This window comes from Acinonyx jubatus, chromosome B3, assembly GCF_027475565.1.
Source record: "Acinonyx jubatus isolate Ajub_Pintada_27869175 chromosome B3, VMU_Ajub_asm_v1.0, whole genome shotgun sequence".
NCBI classification, from domain to species: Eukaryota; Metazoa; Chordata; class Mammalia; order Carnivora; family Felidae; genus Acinonyx; species Acinonyx jubatus.
The window spans coordinates 81,912,392-81,927,626 of record NC_069386.1 but is presented as its reverse complement, the minus strand read 5'-3'; the positions used below and the strand labels follow the sequence as shown (position 1 = coordinate 81,927,626).

General features: G+C 44.0%; 1 long non-coding RNA gene across 1 annotated transcript in view; it reads left to right on the top strand.

Moving 5' to 3' along the window:
- The first annotated feature begins 2,226 nt into the window (after positions 1-2,226).
- The window catches only part of LOC113601285 (uncharacterized), a 70,090-nt gene continuing 57,081 nt past the window's right edge, over positions 2,227-15,235 (top strand). The window contains exons 1-3 of the long non-coding RNA XR_008299357.1: positions 2,227-3,708; positions 5,309-5,458; positions 6,984-7,069. This is a non-coding gene — a long non-coding RNA (uncharacterized LOC113601285). The remainder of the gene's footprint in view (positions 3,709-5,308; positions 5,459-6,983; positions 7,070-15,235) is intronic.

The following is a 15,235-nucleotide window of genomic DNA, read 5'->3' as shown; positions in this document are numbered from 1 at the left end:
ACAACAAAGGAACCAACGATGGTAGAAGCTGTGGACTCACATTTAGGAGAGGATTGTGGCTTAAGCACGAAACCAGCATGGTCACTGTCTCATTTTATAGATAAGGAAACAGACTCTAAGAGGTTAATGACTCACCAAGATCTCATGCCTAGTCAGAGGTACAGATGAGACTGAGGATTGGATCCTTTGACAACTCCTAGTTCAGGATTCTATTTAGAGCATTTCTTGGTATCTCATGCAGGGTAAATTGTTTTACTATCTTTACTCTTGATGGTCAACATCAAGGCAGGGCATGGGTTGGTGGTTCAGGTTTTACAATTTACCTGGAGGGCTACTGCCTGACTTCCAAGGCTTTGGATAGAAATTAGTTTTTAAATATACTCACCTCCTCCCTGTAGACTTTGAAGTCTCTTCTGGAATCTGGGCCTGAATCCTGGGCCTTTCAAAGCAACCCAGTGCTGAGGGGAATATCCTCAGGATTAAGATGTCTTATCCTGGTGGAGGTCTTAGGAGGAACACCCTTTTGTTCCTCTGAGGAACCTGTGCAAAATGCCAATATGGCGCATCCAGCTGGGATAGGTTCAGGTGGGAGCGGGAACAGGAGCAGTTTGGGGAATGGGCCTAGTGGGGAATGAGGGGCCAGTCAGTGTATCCTGGAAAATGGGAGGTTTCTGAATAAGGGTGGGGATAGAAGATCTGTTTTAGCAAGGCTGCCCCTGAAAGTAAAGAAATGGGGAGAGGCCCAAAGCAGGTGTTCTTGAATTTCATCCTCCAGCCGGCTCTCTCAGGGAGGAGCTTCCAAGGGATTTCCCTGAGGTGGGGTGAGGAAGCTCTGAGTGAGTGAACATCTCTAGGGAAGAAGGGCAGTGATGCCATCAAGGATTGTATGAAGTACAAAGGGGCCCTCATTTTGCATGTTTTTCCCATGGCCCTTACCACATCTACTGTGTTTAATAACATGCTTCATAACTGGGCGGGTTTGCACAACTATTGTAGTAACCTCTCTAGGGAGACAACGTAGGCAACAGTATCCCCATTTTCTGGCTGAGGAATCTAAAGTCCCAAAAGGACAAAAACGTGCCTAAAATAAAAAATCTAGGAAGAGGCAGGGCCTGATTTCTGAACCTGAACCCACTCCTCCTACGCCTTTCTTCCATTCTTCTTCTTTTCCTTCTCTTTTTAAAGGCTTTATTCGTTTTTCTTCTTTATGGAGGCAGTATATGATCCTTGTTAAATGTTATTAAATATATTAATATGGAATAAAATATAGATCAAGAAGATAAAATTTGAAAAGAAAAAATTATAATTCTGCCACTTAGAGATGATCACTATGAACCCCTTGATGTATGTCATTTTGCATTCTTTTCTATCTTTACTCTTTTTTTTTTTTTTTTAATTTTTTGTTTACTGTGGTGCCTGGGTGGCTCAATCAGTTAAGGGTCCGATTTTGGCTCAGGTCGTGATCCCACGGTTCACAAGTTTGAGCCCTGCATTGGGCTCTACGCTGATAGCTTCGGATCCTGGAGCTCGCTTTGGATTCTGTCTCTTCTCTCTGCCTCTCCCCCACTCGTGTTCTGTCTCTCTTTCTCTATCTCTTTTAAAAATAAACATTAATACAATTTTAAAAATGTAAAGTTTTTGTTTATTTATTTTGAGAGACAGAAAGAGAAAAAAAACGAGTGGGGGAGGGGCAGAGATGAAGAGAGAGAATCCCAAGCGGGCTCTGCACTGTCAATGCAGAGCCCAATGCTGGGCTTGAACTCATGAACTCTGAGATCATGACCTGAGCCAAAACCAAGAGTCAGATGCCTAACTGACTGAGCCACCCAGGTGCCCCCATTTTGCATTCTTTTCTATGCATACAATATATATCATTATCAGTATGGTCTCATACAACTCATAATTTTTATAACATACTTTTTTCTCCTTGTTTTCTTTCTTTTTCCTTTTTTTTTTTTTTTTTTGCATTGGTCCAGAGAGAGGGTAGAAAAGAGCCTTTAATTTTTTTTTTTCAACGTTTTTATTATTTATTTTTGGGACAGAGAGAGACAGAGCATAAACGGGGGAGGGGCAGAGAGAGAGGGAGACACAGAATCGGAAACAGGCTCCAGGCTCCGAGCCATCAGCCCAGAGCCTGACGCGGGGCTCGAACTCACAGACCGCGAGATCGTGACCTGGCTGAAGCCGGACGCTTAACCGACTGCGCCACCCAGGCGCCCCAGAAAAGAGCCTTTAGAATAAACTCTTAAAAATTTTTTTGACCAAAGTAATGTATGTATGTAATAAAAAAAGTCAAAACAATACAACTCTTAAACCAAGAAATGTTTTCCATGCCCATCCTACCCCATACTTGATTCCATCTCAGAGGCAACTACTTCTAAATCTTAAAACTTTCTAAATAACAAGCTTATACTGCTGCTTGTCAGTTTTTCAGGTTTAGATATTATGCATTGACTTCCTCTCTGTATGATGGTTTGGTTTCTTACTTTTGTGTCCCCCTTGTCTCTTACTCTTCCTTTCCTCCCTTTCTCCAAATATGGTCATAATACTGGTAATATGGATTAAATGAACATTCAGTGATCACATTTCTACAGGCGTGTAAATATCATTAAGGCTGAGCCTTATAGGGTACTGGGATTGTTCTTCCTATTTTATGTAACTCTTTGCCCCTGGAGTTAATACTTGACTTATTTGTGTTTTAATTTGCTTGGTTTACTTGCTTTGTTTTCTATACAGAGCTCTCCCACATAACTGTTAATCACATCTTGATCTATTATTATTTTTCTCAAGAGAGAAGCCTTCTAGAGGCTCCTGTCTCCCTTCCCCTGTCAGGACTGGTGGCTCTCCAGAACTGCTACATATTTTCCTCACCATTACCTTGGACTTCCCTCCTCTCTCCTGATTTGGATCTCCTAGTTCTGACTCCTGTGTCTTCTTATGTCTGGGTTTACTCTCTTGGTTTTATTGTATATACTATCCAGCAGTGGCCTGAGACTGCTTATATGCTTTTTACCTTACTGCATATAAAGTTCACCCTTTTAATGGATGAGGAAATAAATGTTGGTTTTGTTTTCAACTCAACTCAAACCAAGAAAAGGAATTCATCCCATGTGGAGCCCAACAATTCCTGTTCCCAGAATTAGGGTCAAATTTGTTTTCTTTTGAAATTCAGCAAGCTTTTTACACTTGGAAACTTTGATTTGCATTGACCTTAATCACAGGGCAGTAGGAAAAAATAGAAGAAAAATCTTTATCTGAAAATCTAAGCTGTGACTTTCCTTCTATCAGAGGAAAGAATGGCATAGAGTTTGCTCAATTTAAAGAAAAGGGGAACTCGAACTGAGTATCTTCAGCCCACCCACAGTCTCCCCACTTAGAGACTCTGGCAGGCGATGTGCAAATTGTCACATGTGGCTGGCCTGGCTCTTTCCCAGATTTCTGCCCTGTATGTGGCCTTTCAGCTCTCAGATGTGGTCCGGTGCTTCGTTTGCCACATTTTGTTTCAGTAAAGCATACAAGGCTTGGACAGGTGCTGGGGATATTGTGGTGGCTTCTGAAATCGTTTCCCAGAAGGCAGTGACTCATCACAGGAAACCCCTTTGTTTTCTTTCTGACCTTCCCTCCGTTTCCTGCTCCACCCATCTGTGCGTGAGTTTTCACATTCCTCACCAACAGACAACAACTTATGTCTAACTTTGGTCAAGAGTGGTAAGTGGAGATAGTTTTGGGAGTATGTTGGGACCACCTCTTCCAATAGCAGTGCCCATAAGGGCAGCTGGCATGTTCCTAATGCCTTGGCACCTCCCCATTGAGGTATGGGTCAATTTCCATTCTATGACTCCTGGAAAATCCCTTTTTCTGTGTCCCTAACCAGATGGACTGTCACGTTGTAAAGGAGGTGGATTGGCTGTCTTAGGCTTTGTAATAAGTGACTGCTTTTGTTCAACTCCTTTTCTAGAAAATATACATCACTGTACACTTAGTAACAAGCGTTTAATTGTTTTTGATGGATGTGAACTAACTCAAAGAGGATGGTTGCAGTTGTTGACCCACAGTGCTTCATATACAGTCAGGGTCTTCAATGGATAAGTGTTGAAATGAATCTTACAGTTCACATTCCTACATGTTTAGAGTTAGAAGGGAAGTTAGAGACTATCCAGTTTTGCTTCTTCATTGTTTTTAAAGTTTATTTATTTATTTTGAGAGAGAGAGTGTGTGTGTGTGAGAGAGAGAGAGGGAGAGGAGCAGAGAGAGAGAGAATCTCAAGCAGATTTCGTGCTGTCAGTGCAGAGCCTGACATGGAGCTCAAACCCATGAACTGTGAGATCGTGACCTGAGCCGAAACCAAGACTCAGACACTCAACTGACAGAGCCACCCAGGTGCCTCAGCTTTTTCATTTTATAGGCAAGGATCTTGAGGCTCAATGAAGTTACTTTCTCATGGTCACCCACTCAGGTCCTGGCCTCGTTGGTCCTGGCCCTTCTGACACTGTCTATATGCTCATGCCTGCCTCTGTGGGGCTCTCTAGTTGTACTCCAGTCCCCACTTCCAATTGCTCCCCTTCTTCACTCTCTACTACCTTGGAGCCTTCAGCTGGCAGAGAGACCCTTCTGAAAGGTCTCACCCTTCCTCTGTCACTGGATTCCCTGAAGTCCCTCCATGGCCAGGCCTTTTTCCAGACTGCAGGCATATTCAGACTACTGACTTTGGTTTCCCTTGGCTGAGAATCCATGACTTTCCATGAAGAGTGTGTTTCAAAGTAGTTCTTCAAAAATTCAATGGCACAATACTCACTAAAGAAAATTTGAAGGCACAAACAAGTGTTTTTTAACTTTTCTGGTGTTTTCTTTGGACATTCCCCACCCTAGCCCTCCCTTCCAAGGAATAGGTTGGTTATTTGATTTGTTGTAATCATCATCTTACTCATTCAATTTTGTATCCCGCTACTTTCCACTTGTGTTCTTTCAGTATAACTCTATGGGAGAAGGATTGGGAGCAAATACTAGTCTGCTTTTTTATGAAACCTTCTATTAGAACACTGTTACTTATTTAGAAAAATAGGTTCCTCTCCTTTTTGGTTGGGCAAACAACAATGTTCATGTCCACGGCTATTTTGAGGGGACAGGAAACATGCTCCTTATATCCCCTACATCTTCCTATCTTCCCCACTACCCCATATGGGGGAGCTGGGGTTGAATTCTCTGTCACTGCCAATGGGACACTGTACTTCCTGATAGTCTATGAACCAGAACTCTTCCTCTGCCACCACATCCATGTTCAATCCTTATTTTTTTTTTCTTTCTTAAGTAGGCTTCGTGCCCAGGATGGAGCCCCCTGTGGGGCTTGAACTCATGACCCTGAGATTCAGACCTGAGCTGAGATCAAGAGTCAGACGCTTAACCGACTGAACCACCCAGGTGTCCCCACATTCAATCCTGTCTTCTAGTCTCCATGACGGTAAGAGCTTGACCCCACCCATGATGTTGACCCGTTTGCCATCTCTGATCTCTTGTTTGTTGTGAAGGAATCTGTCATAAAATAATCATCCATGAAGCCTGCACACTGTACAACTCTGTGAAATCAGCAACCAAGTCTTTCTTAAGTCTTTTGCATGTCTCTATATCACCAGTATGATGCCCAGCATACAGAAGACACCTAAGAAATGTACAGTGGGTGAATGAATGGGTGACTCTAATTGTGATTGCAGAATAGTCTTCCTTTTTGGTGACTCCAAAAGCAAAGCCACAACTGTGATGAGGACATTCTCTCCAGAACATTTCCTACCACCAGGGAAAAAACAAACTGAATCAAATACTGAAAGTCAAGAAGGCTGAGAATTATCTTGGATAGGAATAATGGTCCCTGGTTTCTCAGGTTCTTTCTTCTTACTTCTCATAGTCCACAGACCGTGCATATTACAAAATCCTTTTTATCATGTAAGAATCTCAAATGCCTGATTTTTCTTTTGTTATTCTCCTTAATGTTGAAGCAAAAGTGGCTTATTTCCCAAGATAGGAGCAGCAAGCTCCACTTTAAGGGAAAGCCCAAATCTTCATAAATTTTCTTCAACACCTCAAAATCTCGGTCATGGGCTAACCTTGCTTGCGACGTAGAATTGTTTCTCGATGGAAGACTACTAGGCAGTAAAAAAGAATGAACAAAGTGGTAGATACAACAACCTTAATGAATCTCAAAATAATTTTGCTGGTGAAAGAAATCAGAGCAAACATCAGTGTATACTGTATGATTACACTTCTATAAAATTCTAGAAAACGCAAACTAATTTCTAGTGACGGATAGTGGTTGCCTTGTAGGTGGGATGCGAATAAGTAGGAGGCAGGGATTTTTTATAAAAGGACACCGGAAAACTTTGGGATGTGATGGGTATACTCATTATTATGACTGTGGTAATGACTTCACAAGTGTGTGTGTATGTCACAGCTTGTCGAGTTGTACATTGTAAATACGCAAATTTTACTGGATGCCATTTATACACTAATAGAGGTGTTTTTAAAATTGTTTCAAAGAAATGGAGTCCTCTGCCCCACCTTATATTTCCTACCTCACTTTCCAGCTTCCTCCTACTAAAAGGGGATCATACCCAATTTTGTTCCTAACGTGCAGTCAGTCCTTTGTTATGATGGACACTGACAGTTCTTTGCTTCTTCTGGAAGTAAAGAAAGTATTTAAACTGGGTCATTGTTGCCTCCCATGTGATTCTCAGCCCCTCCAGAATGCTATAAAGAAGGTTGCCCTCTTCTCCGGTCTGTAGCCATTTAGGGACTGCCCCCCTCTCCCCCCCTCCCCACCATAGCTCCGGTGACAGGTTTTTGAACAAACAGCCACTGTTTGTGTAGCTGGCACTGGCATTACTGCAAGCCTGGGTGGGCCATGACTTCCCAGACCCAATGATAACCATTCTCAGACCTTTCACATGTTTTGAAGATGCTCTTCAAAATACCCATTGGTTTGTTCTACACAGGATGGCCTGAGACAGTGACCTGCCAGTGTTTGCCTGTTCCTTCTCCTACATTTCCTTCATCGCTCTCCAAGGTGCCTTAGGATTAGGTAAGGTCTAAATTAGTAGTAAGAAGTGCAGACAGATCTCCTGAGGAAGTCAGCATTATTCTAATGTTAGAGATATTTCTAGAACCTAAGGAAGAATTGGGAATAAGACCTTGGAATATACAGATGTGGGATGTCAATAACCTGCTGAGGTGTTGGCTCTTCTCTCACCTTGCATAGATGAGAGGTTCAGGGTTTAGGTGGTTGAGTAGCAAAGCCCTCAAGTTAGAGCAGGGCTGCTCACACCTGTGCTGGTCTGGGAACAAGGTAAGAAGTTGAGAGCAAGTGTTTAGAAACTTTTATAGGAACATGCTAGCATAATTTTATAACTGTTGGATCTAATAAAAAAAGTTGGGCTTATATTTTGCATGCCTTTTACTTTAAACTCTTTTTTAGCAATTTATTTTTATTTTACAAAAGTTGTAGTTCATCGTGGTTTGGAAGTTACAAAGAAAATGAACTGGCTCTTCACTACAGATCATTTGAGAACAACTGAGCTAGTTCCATGGCCTCCGGAAGGCAGTTCCGGACAGCTTTCTTCCAAAGACGTGGTGGATGAGCTAGGGAGAGATGTGGACAGTGCCAGGGAAGAGGAGGACAAGGAGTCTCCCTCTGTCTGTAGTTCCTTCTCCTTGACCAAGCTACACACGCATCCCTGGGGAAGCATTACACCAAGAACAGCCACAGTTGAGACAAAATTGGAGGGGACCGCAATAAGAGGAGGGACAGGAAAAGCTGTGGTTATCACCTGGAACTCCTGACTTATCAAATGTCCTTTATCATGGACTTTAGGGGCAGGTGGAGGAAGCAGCTGAGAAATAAGGATTTGAGGGGAACCAGGGCTCACCACTCAGCAGTCTGGAATGAGCTGAAATTGTGAGTCCCACTCAAGAGAATTCCCTACATTTAAGATGCTTATATAACCCTGGAGGAGGAGGAGGAGAGAGGCTGTCAATCATTGCCCTGTAATACATGCAGATACACTGACATATTCTTGTGGAATCACTGACTGGAGGAATCGTCCCCAAAGAAGACAGAGAGGGACAGAAAAGCTTTAATGAAAAGAGGTGGGATCAGAAAAGGGCTAAGTGTAAAATGACTTCATTATCTGTCTTAAAATGGGGAGTCTTTACCATCATATTTTAGAGCTGTCTGTGCTGGTCCCTGCTCTGTTTTTGTAGTTAATCATGATATGAGGTGCTACTCAGTTTCCCAGGGGACATAAAATAGACTATTGACCTGCTGGCCTTTGAAGCAGTCAACCGACAACCCCCTTGCTATCCCATATCCTGGAGAGGTGGTGGGATGAAGATGATACCTTTGTCTCGTTGCCTCTCTTACATGACTCAGTATGCCTTCCGTCACTGTTGCTGACAATGATGTGCTCCTTGACTGAGAGGAGAGAATCAGGTTGGGTGGGTTCCGGCTCTTTAATGTGAGAAAAGCTTTTGTGTCTTAGCTTTGGGAAAGAAAGGAAACACCCAGCCCTCTTGTTTTTTTGTTAAATTAGAGGGTGCTTTCTGCCTTGTAAATTCTCCTGAAATATATGTTAGCTTTGCCTTGGTGATGACGCAGACATGTCTGAGTGTGCCTGCTGTGTGGCAATGCATTATTTCTAGTCCGAAGTGTTGGGTCTCAGGAAACGTTGAGATTAGACCTTAGTCTCATGTTGGTTGGTGGTACGCCAGAAAGAGGGGCCTGCAGCATGGTGGGCTGCATCGTAAAGCAGAAACAAGCTGGAAAACTCGGCTACATTTTCTCCTGTGCCAAATCCAAGTCAGTGACAGTGCGGCCATAGTTACTTACATTCAGGGATGCTTCGCAAGGTCTGGACCCAACTGCAAAGAGTTTTAAAGGACAAGAGTAACATGAAGGCTGTTACCAGCTACCAGACGATGCTATAGTAATTTGTAAAGCCAAGCTGGCCCCTTCTGGGGCGGAAGTGACTGACTCCCTCGATCAGGGAGACCAGGCTGTGGTTCTAGGTCTTTACTTCTCCCAGTTTCCTGCCCTGAAATAGTCAGGGATGGCCTGAAATAAAATTCAACCCACATCCATTGCCCCTGAAAATGTATAATCTGTTTGGCTAACAAGACTGGTCCAGTATGAAACAATGTAAGAAAATATTAGATTGTGGCAAAGATTACAAGTTATACAGGTGTTTCAAGCAAGAGGGGCTGATGTGGGTTTGAGGACTCAGGGAAGGTTCCTGGAAGAGTAGGGCTTGAACTGGCACAGAGTCCTTCCCTCCTTTGGAATGGGGTTTGCATTCTGGACTTAACGTTGGATGAATAGATAAGATCTCTGGGCCACAAGATGGGGAAAATAACCACTACGTCCTACACTTTCTGTGAGCATTAAATCCTAGCTGAGTAAGTGCTTAGTAATGTTCCCTCTCTTCCTTCCTTTCCATGGCTGCAAGGAGTTCCTTCTGGGATGAATTCCTGGGAATGGTTTACCAATTTAGATGTGAAGCTTAGATTTGCAAGATTGTGATTTCTCCCTGTGGGGAGGCAGTGCCATAAACAAACCAGCAGTCAGTAACTCCTTTTCCTAACCATGCACCCAACTGGGCTAAGTATTTCTCTCTTAAACAAGGAACTCCAAGGCAGAACTTGTGCCCAGAGAGATGCTTTGCCCAAGTACTCACTTGGCTAAAAATACCAGAGTTCTCAATATTAATATTATGATTAATATTAATCAAGTTCTTAAGCAGTACAGCTTCCTTCCTAGCCTCTCTTCATTTATAAACATTTCCCCATTCTGCTATACCCAAAATAGGAAGTCCTAGCTCTGTACTAGAGTATAGTTTTTTTTTTTATTATTTTTTTTAATGTTCATTTATTTTTGAGAGAGAAAGAGACAGAGCATGAGTGGGAGAGGGGCAGAGAGGGAGACACAGAATCTGAAGCAGGCTCCAGGCTGTGAGATATCAGCACAGAGCCCGATGTGGGACTTGAACCCACGAACCATGAGATCATGACCTGAGCCGAAGTCAGACGGTTAACCGACTAACCCACCCAGGAGCCCCTATAATTTTTCATTCTGGAAAAACAGCCCTAGGAATATGATGCCTTTAAAGTTTTTTAATCAGTAAGAAATTGGTCAGATAGGGAGGAAGTATAACATGATATATAAGACCGTGGACTCTGGATGCAAAGTACCTGGACTTGCTTCCTGGCTCTGCCACTTTACTAGCTACGTGAGTTTGGGCAAATTATTTAATCTCTGGGTGCCTCAGTTTACTCATCTGTCAAGTGGGAAGATACTTGTGCACAGCTCACAGGGTTGCTGCGATAGGCAAATGAGTTAAGATTTATGTCAAGCACTTAGAGCAGTAAGTGGTCAATGTAAGTAGTAAACATGTGTTGGCCATAGTGAATATTATTATGTCCTAGTGAAATGGGGAGAAGGAATGTTTCAGGCCTTGATGGATGCTGTGCCCTAAAGAAAGGGCACCAAGACAGCCAGCACTCATGGGGCCTGGTAACAATGGGAGGCATAGAAAAGAACACTCTGAGGGAGATAGGGACCCAAGTGCCAAATCCTAATGAGGTCATGTTTGACCACTGACATTGAAATTCCCATCGGAGTGCCCATTAGAATTGGACAGTCTCCGTTCTAGAGCCTGGAATTCCTGGATACGGCCTCTCTGCCAGCCCGGCCCAAGGCTTGTTTTGATGAGGGTGACATGCTAACACAGGACTGAGTCAATAACAGGCCCTTTGTTGTGTCTCCTGGACCTCTGGATGCCACTGTACGGACACGTCCAGCTTGGCTGGCAGCTGGCATCTTAAGGGTTCAGGTTGTTATCAGATGGGCACTCACTAAGTGGAGTCCCTCCCGATCTGGCGGCGTGTGCTTTTGCGCACGTAGCCCGCATACCTCATATCTCTGCCTGGGCAATTACATCCCAGCCACCCTGCCCCATTCCAAGGCAGCCAGAGCCAGCTGGGACAGTGCTTGGGGAGGGAGCCAGGTGTTTTTCCCTTTCATCCTTTTTGATTCCGTAGGCATTTTCTCCTAAGCTTGGCTCTAACTGCAATGTCCAACATAGAAAAACAAATCCAAAAGGCAGGAGCTAAGCTAGATCTGCGCATGGTGCTGCATTTTGCTGTTCGGAAACGAAGCCAAAAGGCACAGCCTCTGTCCTCCGGGACAGAACACCTATAAGCAGCATGTCCTTTCCCCAGCTGCTGCCCGCCAAGTTAGGGTACTACATATATCTGCATATGAGTGGTTCACTGTCTGGTCTGATGTTCAGATCTATATTTAAGCACTAGTGTGGGTTTTGGAATCCAAGTGTGTAAAGTGCATGTCTGGGCATGGTCTCTTGGCCAGGCCTGAGGGTTTTCAACCCATTCGGCTGGTCCCCAAAGCTGGCCTCTTGCATCATAAGTGATCCCACGCAGTTCTGATGACATATGGTTTACGACAATTCACCCTGGTTTGGGAAATCTCCCTGCTAATGTTTTCTTATCTTGGCAGAGAGAGAACCATGTTAGAATACTAGCAATTGGTACCATTTATTGAACACATGCCATGCCCCAGGCAGCTTGCTAAGGGTGCTTTACACAGTGATTTCCCACAGTCTTCCTGCCAGCGCTTCAGTGGAGGTAGAGTGATCAGCTCTGCCTTACATGTGAGGACACTGAAACGTGGTGATGTTAGGTAACTTGCTCAAGGCCACTCAGGTAGGAGGTGGGAATGCCAGTATTTGAACCAGGCGTTCTGATCCCCAGCACGTTCCTACTCACCATAGTGCCCACTGCTGTGGTGTCTCTCTGCATGCACATCTTCAAGGATTAATTCAATGCCCAAGAATGATCATCGTCATTATTATCATTAGTTTAATCAGTCAGCAGCATACAGAACCTTCTCCCTGGTTGATACTTTGGGCTAATCTGCTACATCCTTGATGTTGGTATAATAATGCAAAAATTAAGTTATTTCCTTATTGATTTCTATTACTTTGATCCGACAGATATTTAGTGAGCATTTACTTTGTGCCAGGTATTATACTGGACCTAGGAAAGAGGGCCCTTACACAGTACTTGCTTTCAAAGAACCACACGGTAGAAAAATAAATAATCTTCCTAATTCCCAAGATGGCCCACAAGGCCTTCTGAAATGGGCCCTGCCTTCCTCCCCAGTTTCATTGCTTTGCATTCTCTGCCTTTGTGTCCTTTTGTTTGTTGAGCTTCCTCCCGTCTCACAGCCTTTGCACCTTCTGTTCCATCAGCCTGAAATACTCCACACGTTTGCCCTCTTAACTCCTCCTCATCCTTCAGATCTCATCTGAAATCGCTCTTCTTTAGGGGATTCTCTCACAATCCTATAGATTAGGTCAGGTTCCCCCTATTAAATCTTATCATAGCTCCCTCCCCCCCCCCTTTAAATTTTTGTAATTATTTAATTAATCCACCAGCTCCTTAAGGGCATGAATAATGCTATTGTTGTTCAGCACCAGTCTCGTAACACACAGTAGGTGCACATCAAGTACTCTGAAGTGAATGGGGATTATAAACAATTTATTAGAGCGAAAACTGGGATGTGTTAGTCCCTAGTCCTCCAAGAATCAGACATCAAGACAGGATTAAACGTGCCAGGATTTTATTAGGGAGGGAAGTTGGGAGGGTCATCAGACTGTGAAGCAAGTATGATCCTAGAGTGAAGAAGGGAAGAAAGGAAGGTGGGGAGGACCATCATATATATTCTGGTGCAGCCTGGGGAAAGTTCTGGGAGGCCAGCCAAAGTTGGACATCAGAGGAGTGACCCCTCTCCCCCATGGAACAGCGTGCTTCGAATCCCCGTCGCCTTCACTGATTGGCTGGGAGCGCCATGGGAGGCGTGGTGTGGCAGCAGGGCGTGGTGTTCAGAGGCAGCCGCAGGTGCTCCTTGAGTAGCTTCCTGCTCTTTGAGGGGCAAGTCTGAGGGGCTAGTTCTTCTGACTGTCATGTGACAGCTCCAAGACGAGGGAGGATGACACCCAATTGATAGGGAGGATGGAGATTACCAAATGTATGGCTTCCACAAAAGGGCGGGAAATCTTGATTTTGAGGCTCAGCAAGTATTTATTGAACACACACTATTCTTTGACACCGAGGAGGACACAATGGAATTGGCTATCCGCGGGCTCTCCTCGAACAGATTGAAGCTAGCTAAAAGACAAAGTAAGTTCACATGCCTGCTTCCTGAGCCTCAGCTTCCTTGCTTCTAAGATGAAGATAACTGCAATCTAGCTCGTGTGATGTGTGACAGGTAGATCTAGGGGCTTCTGTGAATAGGGTTGGGGCTCCGCAAACAAGATTTGAATGAATTTAAATAATAACAATTCATTGCCTTCCTCAATTTTTCAAGCTTTTCTAGTGACTTCAGCAGGGCTGATGAGTTTTCTAAGTTTTCGAAGAAACTTTTGGCTTGGGATGCCTGCTTTCTTTGTAATTACTCTCATCAACAGTCCCCTGGGGCTTTTTCTTTAAGAATATTTCAAGTAGAAGAACCGCAGTTTAAGTATGTGATCAGCACTAAAGGAAGATTTAGTGTCGAGTTACTACATTGAAGGAAATCTCTGGGAAAAGGCTCTGTGTACTTGGCTCAGTGAGCTCACTTCAGGGGTTGGTTTCTTAACTCTTAACCCCAAGGCAGTGTTCAGTTTGTTCTGTTACAGTACAGTCATTGGGACATTGCTTAATCAGGTTCTTTCCATAGGTGAAGGCTGTGGATCCCTGAGGGAACTGGAGATGTGGGGTGGGGTGGATCTCCTCCCTTTTCCTCACTGCCAGAGCAAGGGGGTGGTCTGCCTTTGCCTTTCCCCATTCCCAGCACCCTTCTCATATATTCCTTTTTCAATACATTTCCCCTCTTCAGTTTGCCCCCAAATGAATCCTATCTTGGTTTCACTTGTTGGGTTGGCCTGTTCTTTCTAGGAATGGGTTTTAATTCACAACTCTTTCCCAAGCAAGTAAATAGTAAATGCAGATACTGTGCCTCAGTATTCTCGTATATAGAATGAGGGGAATAGGGGCGCCTGGGTGGTTCAGTCGGTTAAGTGTTGGACTCTTGATTCTGGCTCGGGTCATGATCTCACTGTTTGTGGGATCAAGCCCTGTGTAGGGCTCTGTGATGACAGCACAGAGCCTGCTTGGGATTCTGTCTCCTTCTCTCTCTGCGCCACCCCCCCCCCCATGTGTGCATTCATGGTCTCTCTATCTCTCTCAAAGTAAATAAAGAAACTTAAAAAAAAAAAAAACAAGAATGAGGGGAATAGACTGGCTAAGGCATAAGATGTATATATGAAATGTGAACTACTCTAAAAAAAAGTATCATGGGAATGAAGAAGAAACAGGTTTTCTGGGTGAGGAGGCAGCATTTTATCCCAGATTCAGTGTTAATCATTGAGAAAGGAGTGAAAGAGACCCCATACTGATGAAGTAGCCTGAGCAACAGCAAGGTGTGTTTGCCATGCCCCACGGAGACAGGTAATTTGTAATGGCTGGAAGATACGGAGGGATCCGAGGTCAGATGAGCAGAAAAAAGTGAGATGGTGGGTAAGCTATGGCAGTCCTTGAAAAAAGCTCGTTCAGGAGCATCATAGGTCAAGGAGAACCATTGATGTTTTGGAAGCAAGGGGACAAAGTTTGAGCTATTTAGGAAAAAATACCCAAAGGACAAAAAACGAGGCAGAGTAATACAGTAATTTAGGTGAGAGAATCATTTCTGTAGAAATGAAAATAAGAGGGCAGATCTGAGAGGTAGAATGATGGGGGAGTAGAGAAGAAGATGGTTTTGAAGGTAACCCAAGGTTTCAAGTCCATGTATACTGGGTCAGGGAGGGACACCACTGAGTAGGGGAACTGAAGATGAGATGTCTGCTAAGCTGAGAATGGGGATCTTCACAACAGATCATGTTGCATTTGACAGGTTGGCCAGATATGAGTCTGGATATGATACTGGAAGTTCAGATCTGGAGATCAAGAATGTGGTCAGAGCTGATGAAGATGTGGGAGTTGTCATCACAGGGATAGTAGTTGAAAGGGCAAGTTGTTTCGCTTCCTCAATCACCTAAAGAAAAGCATGGGTTTCCAGTTGTATGGGTGAGAGCAGGTGGAGGGATGGTCTCTGGTGCCGGGATGGCTCGTCCTGATCCCTGCAACACAGTCCTTGGAT